A 24,832-nucleotide genomic window follows, 5' to 3' on the forward strand; every position below is an offset into this window, starting at 1 on the left:
TATATTTAGTAACTGGAATGAGAAAGTCTGTTTCTAATGTCATTCACCTGTCGAGGACATATACATAATTGCCTCCTAATACAAACTACCTCCTTTTACCTTTATTAATTGGTAGCACAGTACAAAATAAAATATTGGCTTTCCAGAAAACTCCGTGGTGTCTACTTCCAAATGTATATTGATTGTGCCTAATGGAATCTTCCTCAGATTGTTGTTGATGGAGCATGCTATGTATTCAAGGAACATAACACATTAGCCAGTCAGGGTCTGTTTTATTTCTAAAGGTTATTGTCTGGCAAACAGCTTACGTTTTATGAACAGGAATATATTACTTCTGTATGTATAAAACTTTTGCAATGCTAACCCTTCAGCTGCATGGGCAATTGAGTCATTCAAAGCAAAGCCAAACAAGAGCTGAACGCAGTTGAAGGCATTTCTGAACCTTCTTAGACAAATATTGGGAATCATTGCCATTTAGTCAGGTTTCTTCTTGTATCTATTATCTAAATAGAAGTCCAAGTCTCTGGAGTACATATTTTTCATTTGTATTTGGGCCTCTTGAGATGCTTAGTAGATGTGGTATGCAGCGCCAACATTTCTTAAGCTTATTTGATATGTGATGTTAATTACTGGCTAAAAGAGAGAAAAAAACATGTGCCATTCCACAATGCACTCACCCAGCCATTTACATATATAATATGGGTTTTTTTTGCTTTACTTGCAAAAAGAAAAAAGAAAGGGGAAAAAAGAGAAGCAATGGTAAAGGAGAATGCTTATAGCTCAGGGTCCTTGGTGTTCTCTGAGCTTGGTTGTTTTCTTGCAGACATTTCATTACTCAAACCAGGTAACATCATCTGCTAGTAGGGAGTGGGGCTTACTCTCAATTTATATTCTAATGGCTTGCCGTATCAGTCTTGGTGGACTGGTCTTAGTTAGGGTTTATTTTATTTTGTTATTGTTGGTCTGTTTGCTGTTGTCTTGTTTGGCAGTTTTTTGATTGAGCTATTGTTCACTTCTTGATCGTTGGCCAAATGTTAATCTTGGTGTTAATCTATGTTCATCTGGATGTTGATAGCTGGTGGGGAGGTGTTTTGGTCTTTTTTTCCTCCCCTTTTGGCTTGTTGATTGTCTTTTTTGCACAGTATGTAGAAGTTGTTTATGTCTATGTGTCTATTATGGCTGATTTGCTAGAGTGCCAGGCTTCCAGGAATTCTCTAGCATTGTTTGGACTTGGCTTGGTCTAGGATGGTCACAGTTTCCGAGTTAAAATGATAAGTTAAATCTGTCCATACATTGTGAAATTAAAGAATTTTCCTCATGTATTCTGACTGCTAATTGGTGTTCATGGAGCATTCTGCCAGTCTTCTGTCTGCTTATCCTACATAGTGGCTGTTGCAGTCTTTACATTGTATGTTGTAGATCAGGGGTGTCAAACTCAATTTCATTGAGGGGTGTATCAGCATTGTATTTGACCTCCAGGGGTTGAGGTGGGCGTGGCCAGTATGGATGGGGCCAGCTCAATGTCATTTGTATTAGGGGCACCTGTAGTGGCCTGAGTGCTCTGCCAGAGAAAACAGGCTCTCGAGCTCCGTTTTCAACTGCCACTGCCTCCCACAACCCTTTGCCAGGGATGCGGCCCTCCCAACTCCCTTTTCACTGGCAGAGGGCTGCAGGAGGCTGTGGCAGCTGAAAACGGAGCTCAGAAGCCCATTTTCGCTGGCAGAAGCACTGTGGGCCTGTCCTCCGCTGTTTCCAGGCCAGATCTAAGTATCTCGCGGGCCAGATCTGGCCCCCGGGCTTTGAGTTTGACACCCCTGTTGTAGATGATTCTTCATTTTCTGGGGTGGCTGGGTCTTTTGGTTTACTTAGGATGTTTTGGAGGGTTTTAGTTGGTTTTTGTGCTTTGCTGATGTTATGTGGTTCTAATAGTCTTTGGGTGGTTTCTAGATTGTTTTTTATTTAAGGCAATATTATCGTTTTTATGACTTGGGCTGGTTATGCTATGTTGAATGAAGTGGTCAGGCAGTTTTTGATGAAGTTATGTGGATAACTGTTTTGTTGGAAATAATTGTATAGATGATCTGTTCCCTTTTTCTGCTGTACAGGTTTTCTGCAATGTGTTTGTGCTCATCTAAACGGTGTTCTTACACCGCTTCTCTTGTGGAAAGTTTTGATATTACTTTGGACCATTTGGATGGTGTGGGTGGTTCTTTAGTATACTTGTGTTTCTATTTTGCCATCATAGTCTCTGCTGATAAGGATATCCAGAAAGATAGTATGTTGTTGTTTTCTTCTTCCCTTGTGAATTGGATTCCTTTGCAGATGTTGTTGATGGTTTTGTCAATGTTCTCTAATTGATCCTTTTTTTTACTATGGTAAAGGTGTTATCTACATACCTGATCCATATCCAAAGAGAAGCAAGTTTGGAGTCCTTTTGCTATTCTGTTCTTCAATATACTTTGTGTTATATGAATTGTGATTTTAGCATTGCTAACTCTAATATTAATAGCATACTGAAATGTAGTAGTAAAAGTATTTATTGAAATGAACATGTTTATTAACATGTTTTCTGCTGTGACAAAACTCAGGGGTCTGCTTTTCCTTGTCCAAGACAATCTGCATATTTTGTCATTATGATGCATGCTAGTTGTGATTGCTGTTTCTTAGCTGTGATTTTTAAGTCCTGGCTGATGATTAATACCATGGCTCAGAAGACTGCAAATGGCCTTTGCTCTCGTCACATAAATTTACATATATTTAATAGCAATGGCATGGATTATAATACAATGTGTAGATGTGGATTGCTTTGCAACATAGAAAGAAAACAATAAGGTTACAGTACTCATTTTGATAATTGTAACAATTCTGAGAAGTTTAGTTATGAACTGTACATTAATAATGCCTTATGTTCACATCAAATTTATACTGCATAATGAATCAGATGCCTTAGAAATTTATTGATTGTTTCTGTGCTATCTAGGCAGTATTGACTCTTAGTGACCACAAAATATATTTTCTCCATGACGGGGTGTTCTAATCTGGGCTTCCAGGATTTCCATAGATGCAGGTGGTCTTCGACTTACAACCATTCATTTAGTCAACATTTGAAGTTACAGTGGTACTGAAAAAAATATCACTTATGACTTTTTCACATGTTCATGTGTTCCAAATTCAGACACTTGGGAACAGGCATGTATTTACGACAGTCGTCCTAGGGTTATGGGATCACCTTTTGCAACTCAAATACACATACAAAAAAATAAAAATAAAACTGTTCTAATGCTCAGCTTTATAGATTTTTTAAAAGCAGAAATACAATGTTTTTGCTGAAGTGGTTAATGCATTGAGTCCAAGTTCTGAGGTGGCAGAGGATTGTTGTGAGGGAGTTCTCTGTTGATGTTTCCCGTCGAAAGGAGAAGAGGTTGCCTTTCAGAGAAAGAATTGCCTGCTTTGCAAAGTTTTTTTCTTTACAAAAGAAAATATCTAGTGTTTTTGAAATGCACTTCTGAAAAAAATATTACCACTCTGGAGTTCAGATAGATCATGGAAATGGGGATTTTACTTAAGCATTCTAGGAAACAGATACATCCTATAGCTGGAGTTACTTAAGTGAGTTGTGAGACATAATTGCACTTTCTACACCACTGGTGTCAAACTGAAGGCCTGGGGGGCAGATCTGACCTGTGGGGTGCTTAGATCTGGCCTGTGGGGCTGCCCTAGAAATAGTGAAGGACTGGCCCACGTTGCCTCTGCCAGCAAAAATGGAGCTTGCGAGGGCCGCACGCAGCCCTCCCAAACTCTGTTTTCACCGGCAGGGGGTTGCAGAAGGCCATCCTAGCCAAAAACGGAGCTCAGGAGCCCATTTTCACTGGAAGAGTGCTCGGACCGCCCTAAGCGCCCCGACACAAGTGACGTCATGCTGCCCACACTCATCCTGGCCCCCTGAGGTCAAACACAACCCTAATGAAATCAAGTTTGACACATTGTCAAAGAATAGGCAATTAAAATGCTAGCTTGGCTTGCATAGGAAGCTCCTTCATGGTTTCAGTCATGAATGCTGATAGTACAAGCAAGTACAATTCTTTATTTGGCTCCTGGCTTGATGCATCCATTCAGGAGCAACGCATGCTTTCCTGAGATGTGTTTTGCCTTTGCTTGCTTGCCGCTTCCCTTCATATCCAACAGTGATGAAAAGGACCAGTTAATAAGGTTATGATAGAGTAAGAACTTTAAGAGAACCTCAGTGTTGGCAAGAACTAGGGAGAGTTGGACTCAAAGACTGATTCATTCAGGAAGCCCAATGGGTAACTTTTGAACATCTATAATCTCTTCCTTTAGCAAGATCTTATGATCGTTATTGTAATATTCCACTTGGAATATTGTGTTCCTTGCCTTGAGCCCTTGCAAAACTGTGATATGTGTGTGTATATATATATATATATATATATATATATATATATATATATATATATATATATATATGTATATGTATATATATATGTATATATATATATACATACATACATACATACATACACACACATGCACACAGAAAGAGACACTTAGATTTCTTATATTGTTTTCCTTTTAGTTAGTAAAGCTACCAAGATTAATGTTAGAGTCTGGCAGCCTTCAAATCTTCAATGGGATATGTGAGTGTGTGTGTCTGCTTGTGCGTATTGTGTCCCACTGAACAGAAGGCTTCTGTCTGTAAAGTCAAAATGGTTTCTTTCACTGCATTTTTTTAAAAATATTATTTAAGCTTCATCTTTCATGTGCCAAAATAGAATGGAATCCACTGCTGAGCTCTAATTATTTCTGAGAGACACAATATAATAATTTTCCTTATTCTCTCTCTCTCTCCCTCTCCCTCCTCCCCTCCCCTCCCCCCCTTTTACTGGATATATTTTCGTAGAGCCAGCCATCAGCCAGCGGAAAGCCTGTTCTTGGCACACAGGTCATTAAAGATGCTCACTGTTTTTAGAAGACTCTTAGCTGAAAAGAGTGGATTTAGGTCAGATCTAGAGTCTTAAGATCAGGAAGTGACTATCTTCTGACGCATTTGCTTTTCCTTTTTGTGCAAGTCTTCCTTACCTTCGTCTGTTTGTGTCAGGCACCGGAGTCCTCTGATAATGCCCAGCCAATTCCTGACTCACATGTAGTAAAGCCGTGTAGCTGTTTCCTTGGGCTTTTGTTTCATTTTGTTTTTAACCTGATAAGGACACTGCTGCAACACTTTTAGGAGCTTTCGCAGTCTTCTTTAGTGGATTCTTGTACAGCATGTTCTTTTTATTGACTTCGGCCGAGAAAAGAGGGATGATAAGGAACACACAATTGCCCCCATCCCTGGCTTGAAAGTAGGCAAACAGTCCTGGGATACAAGCTTATGTTGATCCATAGATTTTATCAGAAGGATAAGTGAACTTAAAAGAGGCCAGGTTAAAAGTATACTCTTAGGTTTAAAACAAAAATGTTTATTTTGTCTGGCCTGGGGGTCACTGATTTCAGAAAAAAAGCTCTCTGTCCTTTTTTCTTTATTTAAGCTTTCAATTACATTTGCTTTCAACCATCTGGAAAACGTTCTAATTCCAGAAAGTTCTAAGTCTGAATAACACCAGCCTTCTTAAACAATGCATAATTTAATAGAGTTTATCCATGATGTATTGTTTCTAGAAATAGAATATATTAAAACAATAAACTGACCTTCCCCCAAACCTCCAAGTTTATTCTAAAGTAATTGAATTTTCAATAAAGCCATCCATGAGTTCTTTCTTTCTTTCTTTCTTTCTTTCTTTCTTTCTTTCTTTCTTTCTTTCTTTCTTTCTTTCTTTCTTTCTTTCTTTCTTCCTTCCTTCCTTCCTTCCTTCCTTCCTTCCTTCCTTCCTTCCTTCCTTCCTTCCTTCCTTCCTTCCTTCTTGTTCTTTCTCTCTCTGTCTCCCTCTCCCTTCTTTTTTTCTTAGACACTGGCTAGCATTTTGTATAATTTAGACTCAAATTTAATTATAGCACATACAGGTTTTCTGCTGTGTTTCTCATATAATAAGGCCGGGTCTTATTTTTTTTTGAGCCCCGAAAAAATGGCTAGGCCGTCTTTTCAGGGGTGACTTAATTTCCCCCCCCTTGCATCTTCGGGCAGGAGGGTGGCAAGGGCTTGGATGTTGACCTCGGCGTTGGTGGGGCACTTGGTATCGGGGTCAACGCAGGCAGCACCTTATCCGGGTGTGCAACAAAAGTACTTCCTAATGGCAAGCCCCCCCCACTCCCCCCCCCATTTTGCATGTTTTAATATAGGCCTTAATTGGGGGGGAGAGGCTTAATTTCATTTCATGCCTATAAAACATCCTGGGACTTCCTATTAGGGGAGGCCGTATTGTTGGAGAAACAGGGTAGATGATTAATATAATGCTTCAATGCACAAAACAAGATAAATACCCAGTATAATATTAAAAAAGTGAAATCTTAAAACTACTTGACTGAATTATAAAACTACTTTGTGAAGTAAATATGAAAATACTAAATCACTAAACTACTAAGTGAATTCTCTAGAGACGTGAAGGTTCCAGTTGGAGAGCAGCAAAAAACAAATGAAGTCATCCCCAGAACTGGCAGAGCTCTTTTTATTGTTATTTTAAAATATAAATTTATTAAGAATTGTAATTAAAAAGTAGAAGCGAATGCAAACTAAACTTACGGGAAGAAAAAATAAACTGCAGGATAAAAGACAAAAAAGAGAAGAGAATAAAGAGATGTGTAAGTAATGGAAAACAGGCATATACTAGGAAAACTTGAGAAACTGAATGAGCAGTCATGGGATGGTCCATGCTGAGATAGTAATAGACTTTTGGCATTTGAAATTGAATTCTAGACTTTTGGCATTTGAAATTGAATTCTAGACTTTTGGCATTTGAAATTGTTGTTAATGTGCGTGACTAGGGAGTTAAGCAATGGAGCCCATCATTTGATGTTGTTTCTCAGCTGTTCAGGAAGTACCAGATCACTACTGGACGCGTTTTCATCCTTTATTTCATTAATTAATTTAAATATTTTTAGATGAAAGACTGGTGATTGTAGGGGGGAGTTGTATTTCGAGGTGTGAAAGCTGAGGGAAGGGGATTTGTATCATCCTACATCTTGAATAAAATCTTTGGGTGAAACTATCTTATTAAAGGTAATCCTTACAACCAATTCATTTAGTGACTGCTCACAGTTACAACAGCAGTGAAAAAAGTGACTCACGACTGGTACTCACACTTAGGGTCATTACTGCATCCCCAGGCTCCCCACGATAAAAATTCAAGCACTTGGCAACCGGCATATATTTACAACGGTGCAGCATCCTGAGGTCAGCTGGTTACCATTTGCAACTTTAGAAGCCGGCTTCTTACAAGCAAAGACAACGGGAGAAACTGGATTTGCTTCATGACTTTGTGATTCACAACTCTTGCAGAGACTTGCTTAACAACCATGGCAAAAAGGTCACAAAATCAGCCACAACTGACTTAACAACCTCCTTGCTTAACAATGGAAATTTTGATCCCAATTGTAGAATGTAAGCTAAAAAAAAAAAAAAGAATGCCACGTCTGTCCCCCATGGGTTTGAATAAATAGCTCTGGTTGGTTTGTAGAAACATTTACTCCTTTTTTTCAATCAGATTTTTATAGCTTCTTTTGAGATCTAACCATCAATTCCTATTAGGGGGACACTTGCTCAATTTGTAAGATTTGAAAGTTGCATTAAATCTACCTTGTTTTGCATGCAACCCTGGGAAAACAATGGTTTTGTGCTAGAATGAGAGGACTTACTCAACAGAAAGCTGATACCGTTGAGTGATCTCTGAAGATTATATAGTAAACTGTACGTCGCTAATCCCTCTGCAAAATCTGAGCTCTTGTTCAGGAATTCAAATAGCTCGGAAAAGTCATCTGAGACAAATGATTGTATCAGTCTTCTGGTCTTTTGGGATCATCTAATGCTAAGAATGAGTAACTCTACAGCAATATCCATATCCCAAGTAGAACTGTCCAAGGAAGACTAAACAAGGTCTAAGACCTAGATGAAGAAACAGCGGTGAGTACTTTCTGTTCTGCTGGAGGTGACTGGTTGAAAAGGAAGTTCTGTTATTTTGGAGATTTACAATTGTGAGTTTTCCAGTGCCTCGTGCTTTGAAATACTACTGCTGATTTGATATATACAAACACACATGCAAAAAGCCAGACTGGCGGAGTGTTTAGGGAGCTGACCTAGAAACCAAGAGGCTGTGCGTTCTAGTCCCATCTTAGACAAGAGAGCCAACTGGGTGACTTTGGGCCAGGTATTCTGTCTTAGCCCAACCCACTTCACAAGGTTGCTCTGGGGGAAATAGGAGGAAGGAGAAGTATTATGTAAGTTCACTGCCTTGAGTTTGTTTGTTTGTTTGTTTGTTTATTTGTATTTCTTATTTCTAAACTGCCCATTTTCCTCAGAGAGGGATTCTGCATAGTTTACAATATAATCAAGTTACTTATAAAGTGATCAAGGTGACATAAAAAAAATCTAATAAATAAAATAAATCCAATCTAATTGAAACAGATATTAAGTTTAAGGCTTGCTGAAACGAATTATGCAAGAGGCAGGGTAAGAACTGTTAATGTAGACTAAGAAATGTTTCTCATTTCTTTGTGCCATACCAGAAAAAGGGCCTCCACTTTTAAATCAATTGTACCTCTAGCAGAGGTGGGATGTACAGAAGTAGATTTTTCTTCAACTGGGATCCTATTCTTTACTTCAACTCCCACAATCCTTTTCCTATTGTCCATAGAAATGGAAATGGATAGAAATTGATGCCTGAAATATCTGGAAGGGATCCGCTTTCCAGATCAATGAATGAAATGGATTATACAGACTGAATCAGTCTTTTAATAGCTATCAATTGGAATTGTATATGCAGTCGATCTGCCAGCGGAGTTACAGCTTCCAAAAAACTAGGTAATCAGTCTCATGTTGCATTTTAAATCAGATATAATTTCTGAATATTTCTTCCAGATGGGGCTCAGTTAATTCAGAGTTTTATGATGGACAGAGACACTCCAGATCACTGTCACCAAGTGACAATTCAGATATAGTTGAACTTTACCACTAGTATAGTCCATCTCACAACAATTGGATTCATATCACGGGATCAGTTCCAATGCCTGTAAATCCATGGGTCATCTGCTGTTTGTAACCTCTATGACCTTCCAGGACTTGAATGGAAAACATAATGAAAACTTCGTGTTTTCAACACAGTGCTTATTAGGTTAGGTACATGTTTGGCATCTGGGAAATGCCAACTGTGATATGATTTATAGAAATCCTAAAATATAGATCTGAACCATATGAAGTTTGAATATATTTTAATTTGCACCCATGATGGCCAAGTTCCAAAAAGTTTGTATTTTACATTGTTATTATTATGAGTGCTTTCGTTTTGTGATGTTTTCACTGCTTCCGTAAAAGGTAATGTGTACGCTCTTAACTGGCATAAGAATGGCATGAATTGACCTGCAAAAAGGCTATGGGCACCTAATAAGACTACTGAGTTTATTAGAAATTTATATATTAGAAGTCTCTCTCTCTCCTCCCTCTCTCCCTCCCACCCTTCTCATACTGTGACTTGTGTCACTTACTGTACTGGATTTGTCAGTCACCAAGGGATGCTGCGCTTTGACTTCCATGAGCCCAATGTTCCCTTTGTGGATTTTAAACTTACCCCTTCCTTCATTTGACACCTTACAGCTATCTTAACAGGACACAATTGGAATTTGTCTTCTGCTAGCCTAATTATGAAGTCACTAAGAGATCGATCTCCTACTTCTTTGATGATTTCATTAGCATACTGATCTTTCCTCTGCCTCTGCTTGTTGTGACAGTTGCCATTCAGATTCATGGTAATTCGAAATCTGTTTTTACGTAAAAGTTTCTAGATGCAAAGCACGTGATTCTTAACACTTGTTACAATGATTTTTATATGTCTATAATAATATCTGTCAGAAAATTTCCTCACAAGCACAACACTGGCTTAAATAACGGCTGCAATAGCTGAAGAATTTCTTGATCAATAGTGCTAAAATATTTATATGAGCAGCAACAGCACACTTTAGCCTGACACAGCGGTAATGAAAGAAACAATCCAGAACTGAACGATTCTGTTCTTGCTCTATCTGGTTTAGGCATTATACCTTCAAAGGAAATTCCAACTCTTATACCCGGTCTTCTAGAGCAGCAATCTCCAACCCTTTCTGGCTCAGTGGCCCAGCAGAGATGGTGGCCTTGGGGTTGGGAGAAGAGATGATTTTGCATGCGCACACACGCAGCTTTCACAAATGCAGCTTCACACTCTGTGTGCTCACACTTGTCCACCATTTCTGTGACCTGGTTCCAAACAGGCTGAAGCCTGGGACTTGGGGACCCCCGCTCTAAAGTCTTAAGTCTGCAGAGTCAGAAATAGACTTCAATATGTGTTTAGTTGAATGCAAGTAGAAGTCTTCTTACATTTGGAAGCCCAGCAGGGTTCTCCATGTCGTAAAGTTTACAAAGTGTTTGCACCTAATAATTGAAGCTGTTTTACAGATCAATTAGAAACATGAGAACGTAAGATATTAATTAAAACATGACACATAAGAAAACCAAAAAAGTAAAGTTGGAAGCCAATGCAAGAGCAAGCAGTGCTAGAAATGGTGCATAAAGTGCATGGAAAAATAATAGGGAGATTGAATGATTTGAAAGAAATGTGTGCTGTTGATATTCTAAATGCATCTAACCTAGGTATTCCATAGATAGACACAGAAGACATAGAATAACTTCATTGTCACTTTGAATATATACTAATCGGCATACATTAAAATGAAATTTTGTTGCATACAGCTCTCGAAGGGTCACCTCCAATATACACTACATAAACATGACTAAATAAACCAATAAATAAAAAATTATGTGTATACCCACATATATCATATGACACAGAGAAACAACACAGTCTAGTTCAGATGTATATATGTACATGGCGAGAAAAACGAATCTTGCGCGTTTACCAGACAGATGGCATAGGGAATAAAGCTGTTACAGAATATGGAAGTCCTGCTAGAAATACTTCAAAATCTTCCAGAAGGGAACAACAGAAACAGATAAGGTGCCAACTCTGCTGTTTTGCTTCTTATACTCATGTCACACTGGTATTCACTACAATACTTCATTTTCTATCCTATCTTCAAGTTTACCTACACAGACGCTTTTTAATTATCCTGATTAGAAATTACAAGGGAAAAATGACATTCAGTGAACTTCATGACTCAGGAATTGGAATCCCAGGCTCTTTGTAAACACTCCATTCTTGAATAGTTTGGTGCATATTTTTATTTTTAAACAAAATAAGAATAACTGCAGAACTACGTACTTGTCTGTGTTATAGACCAGCCAGGTTTTTTCAATGCATTGGCTCATATTTCATCTCCCTTTAAATATTTATTTATTTAATTTACATAGCTGTCTGCACACCACATGACTCATTGGGTCTTTGTGATACCTTTTTCAATGGATAATTTAAAATTCCTCTCTGAGGAGATGTTTCTTGTATTGATCAATCCTTCCATCTGAATGCAGAAGTCTTTGATTAGTGTGTTTCAGGCAATAAAGATGTCCACAGTCGTGTCACCATGATTGATACTAATGATCCGTCTTTATGCGGCTCCTTCAGTTTAGCCACTTCCTCTGCAGATTGCAATTTTATCGTTAAAATAATGCCCTGCTGTCCATGGAGCAAGTCATAAATTGTGGACTATCTTGCTTTAATGATTCTATATCCACTGGCAGAATCTCAATAACCTTCATTATCTTTGCTCCAAGAAGTCAGTAACTTCCGTTGTGAACGAATAATGGATTTAGGAGGGCAACTGAAGAGAGCTGAGATCACACCACAGGTTATCTTGATAGTGTTTCCTGGTGCATTAGAATAAACAGGCATTTGCAGATAACAAGATGATTTTCATTTGATGTCTTTCTTTCACAATAACACCACAAAGAGAAATTGCTACTATTCAGTAGGTCACACTTTTGTGAAAATATATGGGTTGTTTGGTAAAATGTTATGGGTATGCCACTTAACCTCATTTGGTGGTTGGTGATTTCAACTGAGCTGCTACTGAAGCATTTCAGTAGAAATGTGCATACTTGTATAGTCATATTTTTAATGGTCTCATTACTCTTAATCCTTTTGCGTTCACATTTAGGGAACATTGGGAATCTGTAGTGGAACAGAGAAAAAATAAGTGATTGTGCTAATGATGTGGAGATTGCATGAGACATCCTCAGGTACATGTTGTTCATATACATAGAAGCATACTTGCACAAGTGCGCACAATGTAGTTCAGTGATACACAGGAGGAGAGATTAGAAATTACTCCTAAATTGGAATATGCTTCCTAACATTTTAGGTTAGGTAGCGTGGCAATCTTTTTTTTCTCCGTAAAGACCATAGAACAGGGTACAGAGTGCAATAGCAAATAAACTAACTTGCCTGCCACTCCATTTTCACTGGCAGGGGCACCGTGGGCCGGTCCCTCACTGTTTCCAATGTGGCCCCGTGGGTCAGATTGAAGCACCCTGCAGGCCAAATCCGGCCCTCGGGCCTTGAGTTTGACTCCCCTGATCTAGAGTCATTGAAAACGCATGGGTGGCCCTATAAATTCTCTAAATAAATAAATTGCCACTAAAATCATAAGAGTCTTAGATTTGGAAGAGGCCTATATGGCATTGTGTCCAACTTCTTTCTTAAGATAGGAATCTAATTGAAAGTACCCCAGTCAGATGGCTGTCAAGTCTCTGCTCAGATATATCCAGGAAAGAGAAGGCCATGTGGGCCCAATGTTCTTACTGTCAGTACATTTTTTTAAACTTATAATTTTTCTATCATAATTTCATGATTTTCTGTCCTGAGCTCCTGAATGAAAAGAGAATAGGTTTTGATCTTTTGTATTGCTGCATCTTTTGGGGTATTTGAAGACTGCTATCATATTCACCCTTAATCATTTTTTCCTCAAGGCTAAACTAATATCCTGTTTCTAATAATATTACCTCCTCACCAATGAAGCTATACTGTTTACAAGGACAAATGCCAGGACCACACACACCTTTACAGAATAAATAGCTTGTAATGATTTGCACAAGCATACACTAGTAAGGAAGGAGGGCTATATAAAAACTAGGGCTAAAAAATTACTCCTTTAAAATAAAATTTTGGACTATACTGCATAGTAGTGGAAGGAAAGGAGGCCTGTCAAAGAAAATTTGATACGCAAAGTAATTGAAGGAAGTTCAAGTGATGATGGAAATGGAAAAGAATTGAAAGACAAAAAAAAAATGTTCACAAGATAAAATACCATCACAAACTTAAAAAAAAAAACTGGGGTGCAAGAATGGATTCTAGTAGCATCCCCAGCCCTATGATTATCCTACTAATTCAAATCACTCTGTTGACAGATTACAAGGAGGAGAAATTTTTACTCCCTGAATCCAGTTCTCTTTTACCAAAGTGCTTGAACACATGCACAATGTTTTCAATACTACATGTTGGAGGCAAAGTTCTGCAGAGGACTTTGAATTAGAGACAGGGCATAGTGGATACCTTTGCTGCTTTTAGAGTGAGTGACAAACTACTTCCAATTGCCCTGCTTCACACCAGTTTAAAGCTTTACATTGAGTCGGCTTCACTTTATTTGATATATTTTACAATCCTTCATAACCAGAGGTCCTGCTATTGCAAGAAATTCAGTGCCCCAAGGCAAGGTAAAAAGAATACTATTTCTCTCATCACAAGAGGCTTATTATTAGGTTCTTAGAGGTACCAGACCTGCAAGTGGTTTGATGACAGAGAGGATAAAGAGATTAAAGTATATTCCCATTGAGAGTATCACCACTGACTCCAATATTTTTAGTTCCCCCCAACTTCATAGAATGTCAGTGTGGATTCCATTATAAAAGTAAGTTTATTTCATATGAACAGCTACCAAAAGTACAGACTAACTGTCTTGGCACCTTCCAAAACATTCTTGTAATGCAAAATTTGGGTAAGGGATTGTAATATTTACATAGGATTAGATTGCTATTACTATTTATGAAACACTTTCTGAACATGCCAAGTGCTCCTTCCTGAGAGGAGGAGTCACTTATTATCCCTGTTATATAAATGGATGCCAAGTTTAAGAGGTAATTATTCACACCCAGCTACTCAGGGAGGCCATGCTGAAGCTATGGCTTGCTGTTGAATTTCTTAGCTTGGTTTTCAAAACCCTGTCGTTGGAATCATGTCAATAAACGTAAGACACAATGTGGCTTTAAACCATCCATTTTGAAAACTTTATGCTTGCTTTGTGATGAAACTCCAGTATGTTTCTCCATGCAATTGCGCACTTTTGTCCCTTTGGGCAATTCCGCCAAATCCTCAGTATGGGTCATGGAATTATTTTTTGCTTTATTAGTCCTTCCATCCAATGTGAATAGAAATTTTAAAAGAACATATGAAGCAAACAGGAGTGTTATTTCTCCTTAAACTGCCTACATTTTTAAAAATATCTTCTTTTATTAGCTTAGACTTCTGTAGGTATTTTTGGTGGAGAAATGGCTACCAGTTTTTCTTAATAAAAAGTCCTGAATCTTTTCGGCAGGGACATCTGGAGTGCTGGTTTGCATATTAGGAATTAACCGTTGATTTATATGTTAACATGTTTGTGGGAAGTTTCTCCTTGTGTGACCATTTTAATGGTTGAGACTAAAAAACCTATCAATATTATCGTGCATGGAGGCCAGTCCAATGTTTATCAGAAGCCTATAAATTGAACATAGCAATAGCATGTAGACTTACATACTGCTTCATAATGCTTTACAGTTCTCTCTAAGCAGTTTTAAAAAATCAGCATATTGCCCCCAACAATCTGGATCCTCATTTTACCGACCTTGGAAGAATGGAAGGCACAACCTTGAGCCTTGTGAGATTCGAACTCCTAGAGTGAACAGTGAGCTAGCCCTGCAGTACTGCATTCTAACTACTGTGCCACCACGGCTATAAATGCAGTGTTTTGTTTAATGCTTATTAGGAAATAGTACTCAGAATTATCCTGTATCCAAGTCCCGGTAGATAGCTCTAGCCAAGAGATCTAGTGCCACTGATTTCTCTAATTTTCTTCAGAAGCTCTCTAGGGTTATTTATTTAGAAGGCTTATATGGCCATCCAACTAGCGTTGTGAGTTGTGGTTTCCGGAAAGCTTTTTTCTGTCATTCTCCTGCTCCATAGAAGATACAGGATACTGTGTTGTGGAGTCTAATGTACAAAACATCTTGGATTAGAATAAATCTGAATCCAGGAAATGTCGCTACCACTTATAATTAGGTTGCCTCAAACAGCCAGTAATTTGTAAAAGCTTCTGAAAACAGTTGCTTGTTTTGTAAAAGCAGTTTGTGTTACACTGTAAATGATGTGGTCAGATAAATGTTTTTGTGCAAGCCTGGCATATTTTGTCTACTCACAAATACCCTAGTTACTTGTTTCTTCAAGTTTGATTTATACCACCCATCAAAACAGTGGAAGCAGAGCGCGTGCGCGCGCACACACACACACACCATATACATGCATACATAGGTACAACAAAACCTTATTGTAAATAACACCTACAGATCTAAAGACAAGGAAAAATGACACAGTTAGCAAAGCAGATTGGAATATACTATCTATTGGAATAAGCAAAGCAGATTTAATGACATATTCATGCTATTTTTTATCAACAATACCAAAGTGGTTTGCCATCTTTGATTTCCCAATCCTATCCGTAGTCCTAAGGTTTCCTGGTGATTTGGTTTAGTGTTACCACTTGCCAAGAGTAGTGTCTTAAAATGCCAAAGGTGGATAGAAAAGTCTTGATTTGGAGCAAAAAGATTGAAACATTGTGAAGAAGTTAGAATGCCAATGGCTAAAAGCCTCTTCCTTCAGATAACCTTTTGTAGTTCTGGTGTCTTCCAGAAGAGTTGCGCTGAAATTTTCTAAATTCCCAGGATGAGAAAGGTTGCTTTGCCTTTGCATGTAATTCAGCCACATTGTATACTGATTCCCACATTCAGTGACCAAAATTATGACAGTATTATCCCTGAATCATGTGATTGCCATTACAGATGGTATGTGTTGCCCTGTGCTTAACCGGTTGTTTTTCTCCCCTCCGTCCTCCTGTAATGCAAGAGGAGAGATTGGAGAGGAAGGGATTACAAGAGAATAAGTAAGCCCAGAATACATATGGAAAGCAATGCACTAGTTCCAGCAGCTGCTAGCTTGCTCCATAAACAGACTGGTGTATTCCCCGTTGTATACCTGTTTACTGTTTTATAATCCCTTTCCTCTCCAATGAATGTAAATACAAACATTATTTCCCTTCTGGTTAATTATCTCAAAGGCTAGGATGAGCATTCCCAAGGGTGGGGAAGTGGGAAAAAGGAAAAGCACACCTGTGGTCACATGAGTTTCCATTTAGCAACTGTTTCGCTTAGGAGTAATTTTGCGAGTCTTAATTATGATCACTAAATGAGGACTGCCTGCACTTAAAAAAAAGACTTTAAGTGTTCTAAAACAGGGGTAGACTATTTTCTGCAAGTAATACTTATTGGAGGATTGCTGTGGTAAAGATGTTCGGAAGTGGACAGAGCAAATGTGGACAGGATCAATATTTTTTTGTTTCCCCAGAAATTGGATTCCCATTTTTTTAAACTACTCTGTAAAGCACATTTTGGAGCTTGCATTTTGTTTTTGTGAGTTTTTCATTTCCGATAGGGAGGAAGTTTTGTCTGTTGACCCAAAGGTGCTTTCTCTCTTTTTTTCAAGAGGCAACTTGGACAGAAAGTCCAGTTGTCTCTTGAAAAAAAGAAATAAAAAAACACCTTTGGGACCACCATGACCTGAATGACTGAGAATCTCCATAGACGTTGCCTGCTGATTTTTGTAACTGTGGTCACCAGGATTCCAGGGTTTAGAAAAAAAGAGCATTGGAATTGCTCACAATCCTCAATCTCCACACAGATCCCTGTCTAAACCCGAGGCAGACCAGTGTGCGAAGATTTCCTTAAAATGTGGTCCTGAAGTAATTAAAAATGTAAAGGTAAATACCTTGAGAACCAACAGGTAGCCAAAGTGGTCTTTCAAATCTGAATAATGTAGCTCCTGCTGAAGCAGGTTCTGTATTGTTTGCGCTTCTCTTTCCTGGCAATCATACAGTGAAGCTGTTCATTCCTCAGGTGCTGATACTAAATCCCTCAAAGTACACTTGAATCTATCAAGATTTCATGGTAGGAAGCTGATCTGATCCCACCCACCCCCACCTCCTGGTTTCTTCAAGCAATCAAGTAATTTGCTGCTTTCCTTCTTGCACATGCAACTGAAACCAAAGAGGTATGATTTAAAATGGGTCTTTAAATAAGAATCGGAAACCACAGTTTCATGGTTTGAATATGAGAGAAATCTCTGCCTGCACTAACCAGAACTGCTGTCATTTGCATTACGCTCTCAAAAGGTTGGGAAGGAGTTTTAAACCCACTGCTAAGATTTCGCTTATGTAACATGAACTTTCTTGACCTTTCCTGTCTGACCTCATAGGGTGCTCAGATTTTGCACCTGACCTCTGGCACTTTCTTTTTTTATCCATATCTTTAATGAGAATTGCTTCTGTGCTTTTTCTCAAGCTCTGTGCCCCAGATGGGGAGGCACACCTATAAATATGCATATCTTGTTTCCTTTTTCAGTTCCTCCACCCAACCATTCTTATTTGTATTTAGCAGCAGAATCAATGCATTGTTCAACTAAAGGTGTTCATTCTTTGAAATTTGATTATTTCGCTTGATTGTTTTGGACAAGCTCATGTGTAATGCACGAGAGGTTTCCCCCTCTCCCCCCCCGCCATGTTAAAGACCAACCTTTTTTAAAATCTAAAGAAATTAAAGGGTAATTTCCCAAGGTTTTTCTAAAGTGTTCTTTCAGAATGCTACTAATTAGATAAGGCTATTATTTTAAGTAATTCCAGGAAATCAATTAGAGGTTTTGCTAAGTACGGTAAGATTTCATTTTATCCACGTTTCAGTTCAGTGCTGATTTAATTGAAATATGGGAAGCCAGGGAGGCTACAGACCACTGAGAGATTACCGTAGTATACAACAAATGAGAATGAATCTACTCAGACCTCTTCCACTGTGTTTTAACAAAATTTATGCAAAAGGACCAGATTCCACCTTTGACATTCTCTCCCCCTTTAAACAATTTCTCTCTAGTAAGAGGGTAGCTTTTTTTTTTAATCCATCATGATTAAATCTTTTTGGAGGTTTCAGCTGAACTTTGTTAAGCAACATGGTCCTTGCTTGCTGATGCTGACTCCTATCTTTTTTTCCCCCCACTCCACCCCTGTAGGCTGCCTCTAAATCCTGTTTATCCTAAGCATCTCCTATACTTGCTCTCTGCTTCTGACCAGCGTTCTAAATCATCTGGGAATAATTGGGAAGCAAGGCTAAGCTGATCTCTTTGAAGGCCACATTTAAGAATGTGCTAAATTTTGACTTAGCAACTGTTCCAGTGGTGGGATTCAATTTTTTTTTTTACTACTGGTTCTGTGGGCTTGGCTTAGTGGGCATGGCAGGGGAAAGATACTGTAAAATCTCCAGTCGGAGGTGGTATTTGCCAGTTCTCCGAACTACTCAAAATTTTCACTACCGGTTCTCCAGAAGTGGTCAGAACCTGCTGAGTACCACCTCTGGACTGTTCGTAATATAGGTGTGTGTGTTGTGTATGCATGTGTGTGGGTGTTGATGGCTTACAACAGTAGTTCTCAACCTGTGGTCTGTGGACCCTAGGGAACTGCAATGTCGTGTGCAAAGACTTGAAGAAATGTTATGATTTAAATCTTGAGTTAAGTCTTGGTGATATAATGTTTTATTTTGTTATGCCAGATATGTAAAACACAGCATATTTAATAATATAAATTAGAAATATAGAATGCAAAGGATGACTAAAATAACGATAGCTATACGTTATAGAGATAGTCTTCAACTTAAAATCACAGCTGAGCCTAAAATTTCTGTTGCTAAACAACTTAACAGTTGTTAAGTGAGTTTTGTTACATTTCATGACCTTTCTTGCCAGAGTTGTTAAGTGAATCACTGCAGTTGTTAAGTTAGTAACACAGTGGTTAAGTGAATTTGGCTTCCCCATTGACTTTGCTTATCAAGAGGTCTCCAAAAATGATCACATGACCATGGGACACTGCAACCATCATAAATACAAGCCAAGCATCTGAATTTCGATCATATGGTCATGGGGATGGTGCAATGGCCATATGTGTGAAAAATGATCATAAGTCACTTTTTTCACTGCCGTTGTAACTTCGAATGGCCACTAAATAAATGGTTGCAAGTTGAAGACTACCTGTACCTCCTATCTCGTGTGGAATATACAGGATCAGTTCCTAGCATACTTGAGAGGAAGGACTTTATTGTCATATTTTGCTTGTGGACTTCCTGACTTACTGGGATGTGTAGGTGCTTGGTATCAGGGGTGGGATTCTACCAGTTCACACCTATTCTCTAGAACCGGTTGTTAACATTCTAAGCAGTTCGGAGAACCGGTTGTTAGAAGAAATTACAGGCCTAATCCTGTAAGGAAGGCAGGAAGGAAACATTCTGGTGTTGCTTACAGAAACTGCCTTTCCGTTAACCCTTATTACATTCATGGCAGGACTAGACTTCCTGTCTCAGGAACTTCTCTGGAGTTTTTTTTTCCTCCTTTGCTGGTACTTTGCTTGTGTGGAGTGATCATGCAAACTTACAATGGCACTGAAAAAAGTGACTTATGACCATTTTTCACATTTACAACTGTTGCAGCATCCCCACAGAGGCCAGGCGAGGAGATGCGTGCCTCGATGTGAGTGATATTGAATTGGTCACGCCAAGCCAATAACATAACCAAGCCATGCCCACCAACTTAGCCATACCCACAGAACCGGTTGTTAAAAAATTTGAATCCCACCCCTGCTTGGTATGATGCAGCATTATTCTTCTATATGCAACATTAAGGGGTCATTTATCCTACAAATGCGGGTTATAACATTTGCTTATACTGTGAATAATAATTTGGCCTTTTTATAGGCACATCAATAGCTGCCATTATATTGATCTTCTAAAAAGCAGGATTATTAAAATATGGTTTTTGCAAAGGAAAACAATAGAAAAAAAATATTTCAGTGAAAAGAGTGCTTCTTAGAACAAGCTATAACAGAATTGTGATTTGTTTAATGTAGGAATTTCCTTTTTTTTCTGACTCCCCTATTCATCTAGACCAGGAGTAACAAACTCAAGTTCATTGAGGGACACAGCAGGGCTGTGGCTGACCTCAGGGGTGGGTGTGGCCAACTGGGTGGGTGTGGCCAGCTTGATGCCACTCCCCCAAACTGTTGGCATTTTTCCTCTTCGCGTTGGGTAGATAGGGCCAAAGCCACGCTGGCCTGATCTTTCCTCTTCGCATTGGGTCGACCAGGATGGCCCCCCACATCATGGGCTGGATCTGGCCCATGGGTCTTGAGTTTGACACCCCTGATCTAGACTATTTCCATTCTCTCCATTCCCACAAGGAAGAGTGTAGCAATGAAAGGGAAATGAAAAATGAGGACATTTTGAATACACTGTTGTTTGTTTGTTTGTTCATTCATTCATGAAAGTTGATGAGGTATTTTTGGGCCAGTCAATGTTCCCCAAACAATATTTAATTTAGATTCATGTTAGTATTATTTTAGGTTTAGGTTTAGGTTTTAGGTTTAGTTTATAGGCCTCCAGACTCACAAACAACTCTGGGCAATTGCAATTAAAAATATAACAAACCAGAAACAAAACACAACACAACAAAAGAGAGACTCCACAATCACACTGTCTCCAAAATTTGGAAGAACCACCGTGTCTTCAGCAATCTCCTAACTGACATAAGATTGAGAGACAAATTTTGGGAAGAGGAGGAGCAAAGATTATTCCAGGAGACAGGAATTGACATTCTTTAGACAGGATTCAGAATGGACCCACTCGGCTCAAATCTTCCACATGGGCCAAAGGCAACTGGAGATAAGTCTTTTCTCAGACAGCCAAGCCCTATCAGCTTCTTTAATTGTACCCAGAGTTGAATTGGCATCAGTGCAACTCACCAAATAGTGAGGTCACATGCCTGTAACATGTCTCCATCACTGCCTGTACCACTCCATTCTGGATGACTTCCATATTTTCATTTATGCAAAAGTAGAAATGATTATATTGGAGATACATCTACATGTACACACAAATGCCTCAGCTATAACCATTCCCAATTTTATAAATTTTTACACACTCAACAATTTAAATTTCTCAAGTACTGTGATTCAAAGCAGTGGTCTTTTTGGGTTTGTGGCCCTGGGGCGGGTAGTCATGGTGGAAATGGTTCAGTGCAAATGGCGCATGTGTGTGTCACTTGTGTGAGTGAAGTTGTGCGTGCACATCTGCCACTTGAGCAGCTCAGTTCTGAATGGGTTGCAGTCTGATACTAGATTGTGGCCCGAAGTTTGGGGACCCGCCTGGTTTAAAGTATTAAAGATTAGCAATATTAAAAAGATGAAAAAAGAAAAGTTAACTGAAATGGAGATCACACTGTCACGCCAAGGGCAACTGATAGCACAGGTGGATGAGGGCCCATAGACTGCTGCAACAGGTTAATTGTTCTGTCTCTACCATTTCTCATGATTTGAAGCTCTGACTGATAAGTATGTTAGCCACCAGCCATTCCCTCAAGTACATTAAATTGTCATTTTAAAGTCTAAAAAGAAAATGTTGAAGAAAAGGCTTCACAGGGATTTAAATGTGACGTTTGCAGACTTTAGTCCTGTGGTCTTTAAACTTGACAGCTTTAAGACTTGTGGACTTCAACTCCCAGAATTCCTTCTCCAGTCATGTTAGCTCAGGAATTCTGGGAGTTGAAGTCCACAAATCTTAAACTTGCCAAGTTTGAAGACCATTGCTTTAGTCCCTTGCTGAATTTTACTTGCTCCTGCAGAAAAAATGTAAAGCAAAAGCTAAGATAACCAAGTACATTTCTTTAGGAACACTGATTTAGCACTATAAGCAACAACCCAACGAAGTGTTAATATTTTACCTTGGGCAACAACCCAATTTTCCTTTGTTAGTTTAGGACAGGGGCCTTATATGGAACACATTGCATAGTTTCAACCAAAGGAGCTGCGTTTTTTTCACACCTGCCAGACACTTCACCTTCGACTTTGGGAGTGCAGTCGGGAAGTCCATTTTTCCATGCTTGTGACTGTAAATAAATAGTGCATGGCAGGCATCCAAGTGTTACAAGGGGGAATGGCCTGAATTGTAATAAACAAGGCCTCAATTCAGAAAAAGAATGGGAATTAAATATTCAGACCATCATTAAAAAAAAAAAGTCTGGCTGGTTTACAGCAAGGCTAGTATGATAAAAGCTGTACTTTTGCCCCTGAAAATGCATGCAGTATAGAATTATTTATACTGTAAAGTATGTAAGGAATTTCATAGATGAGAATGTTACAAGCATTTCAAAAGAGTGTAACTATGGAAAAGAATCCAATGAATAATAGTTTGGCTTAATTCAGCATCTAGAGGAAAAATAGCTATAGCTATAACTCTTTGGGAAGAGCACTGGGAACATTACAGCGTGTATGTTCATGTATGGAAGATACTTGATTGGGCTTACTTTCTCAGGGGCTTTATGAAGCATTCCTGGGTATTCACATAGTAGTGATTTAGGTACCAGATCTGCAGACCAAATCTGATACTCCTAAATTAGTATCATTATTTGATTGCTCCTCTCTGACCCCAATACACACACCTTAATAAATATGGATGCCACATACCACATACCACCTCAACAATAGAAGCCAGTATAACTTATATTAACTTATACTCTTAAAATTTAAACTTTTCCTCATTGTTCATTTTTGCCTGTGTTGGAGGCTATTGCTATATTTGTGAAGAGGTTGTTTAGTCCTCAAAGACCAATTCACATTGCTTTACGAAGCAATGAAAAAAATCATTTTCTGCATTGGGTGCTTTCCTCTTCTCCTTCTTTGTTACAAGTTACTGAATGCTGGCACAAATAAAATGCATAGTACTGCCAAAAGCATAACATCCAGTTACATTTCTTGGAGAAATGGAAAATGGCATGGTAGATTCAGCATCTCAGGTTAGCAAACATAACCTAAAGATTGCATAAAATATTTTATATACTGTAATACAGTGCGTATACTCCTTAACTTATAATTGCTCGCTTTAAGGATCATTTGAAATTACAATGAACTCCCCAAAAGCGATTTACAACCTCACTTTGAAGTTACAACATCCTCCCTCCATCTCCACAGTCAACTGATGGCATTTTGGGCATTTGACAACTGACTCACCTTTACAGCCATTTACAGTGTCCCACAATCACCTGACTGCAACTTGTGCCTTTTTAAAGCCCTTTTCCAGGGTTTACTTCTGGTTTCTGGCAAAAAAAAAAGTCCATTGGGGAAAATTGATTTGCTTAACAACTATGTCATTCTCTTAACAAACCCAGTATTCACTTATTGATAGAAAATGATGAAAGATCAAGTCCAGCCACGTAATACCTAAAATTACAACAACAATGCCTTATGACTATAATTCCAGGCTTAATTACAGACATAAGTCAAAGTTTATCTGTAATAGAGTTATGCTAGCATGGTGGGTGGTTTTTGTTTTTTTTTGCTAGCTAAGTACTCATTCCCTATATGAATTTACAGAAAATTCCTGGGATTTCAGGTGGCAGTTTATGGAATGCATAATAGATAATACCTTCTCAGGAACAGAGGCGTGATAAGAGTATTTTTCTTCCCCTCTTGACTTGAAGAAAGAAATCATAATCTCATACACACATTTCCACATACATAGGTATGATAGTGGGAGAAAGAGAATTTCCCACCTGTCTGTGTACAAACACATAGGACAAAGCACTGCCTTTGTGCCCAATAACAGAGAAGTGCCTTGCATTAAAGATTTGAGCCATGTGCATAGCTCCTATTAAACCCAGCACTTGGATAACATGATTAATGCTCTCTCTCTCTCTCTCTCTCTCTCTCTCTCTCTCTCTCTCTCTCTCTCTTTCTCTCTCTCTCTTTTTGTGATTGCAGCAAGAGAAGTCCTGTTTCTGTAATGGCTTCATCATGCAGTGGTAACAGGGGACAGGAAAAGGCTAAGTGAGCTTCTTATTTGTTAAAGGTAAATTATTCAGAAGGCAGCCCAAATGGAGATTGCCGGAGAACTAATGGTATAGGGAGGATTTCATCTCATCCTCTCCAGTTCGGAGCAGGCTTTTCAGGAATTCACTGAAGTGGAATCGGCTTTGAGCACCGCAGCCAAGAAGTAATATTCTGCCATCCAGCTTGTGCCTGTGGAACCGCATCCCCAGCTGCCTTCCCTTCAGCAGTCGCATGCAGAGAACCATAGGCACACAGGCATGGTAGCGTGTGCAGAGGTGTAGGTCCCTGTCGAGCCCTTTTAAGGGGACCGTTTCTCTAGGGCTGCTGCAGAGGAGCAGTTGTGGTCTCTCATTATCTGTGGATGCCGCTGTGTGCTTTCCCCGGACGTGAGTTTGGCCACTTCAGTGCTGCATCATGCGGTTCTCATGTGACACTGGCTCTCTCTGGCAGTTTGAAACAAGAGATTGGGTGATTCCGCATTTCTGGACAGTTTGCATTCAGCAACATAGGCGATCGCAATCCCAAACGACAG

General features: G+C 39.0%; 1 protein-coding gene across 15 annotated transcripts in view; it reads left to right on the plus strand.

Annotated features, from left to right (window-relative positions):
• Positions 1-24,832, plus strand: part of LOC113435409 (uncharacterized) — a 263,948-nt gene that overhangs the window by 182,336 nt on the left and 56,780 nt on the right. The window contains exons 6-7 of one of the 15 annotated variants that reach the window (XR_015743127.1): positions 17,285-17,438; positions 24,232-24,319. The exons of 13 other annotated variants lie outside the window; for them this stretch is intronic. The gene's annotated coding sequence lies outside the window, so the exon portion shown is untranslated. The remainder of the gene's footprint in view (positions 1-17,284; positions 17,439-24,231; positions 24,320-24,832) is intronic. One more of the 15 variants, XR_015743126.1, reaches the window with a different exon arrangement.

Source organism: Pseudonaja textilis, chromosome 3 (genome assembly GCF_049901715.1).
Source record: "Pseudonaja textilis isolate UNSWEBS1 chromosome 3, rPseTex1.2, whole genome shotgun sequence".
Classification (NCBI taxonomy): Eukaryota; Metazoa; Chordata; class Lepidosauria; order Squamata; family Elapidae; genus Pseudonaja; species Pseudonaja textilis.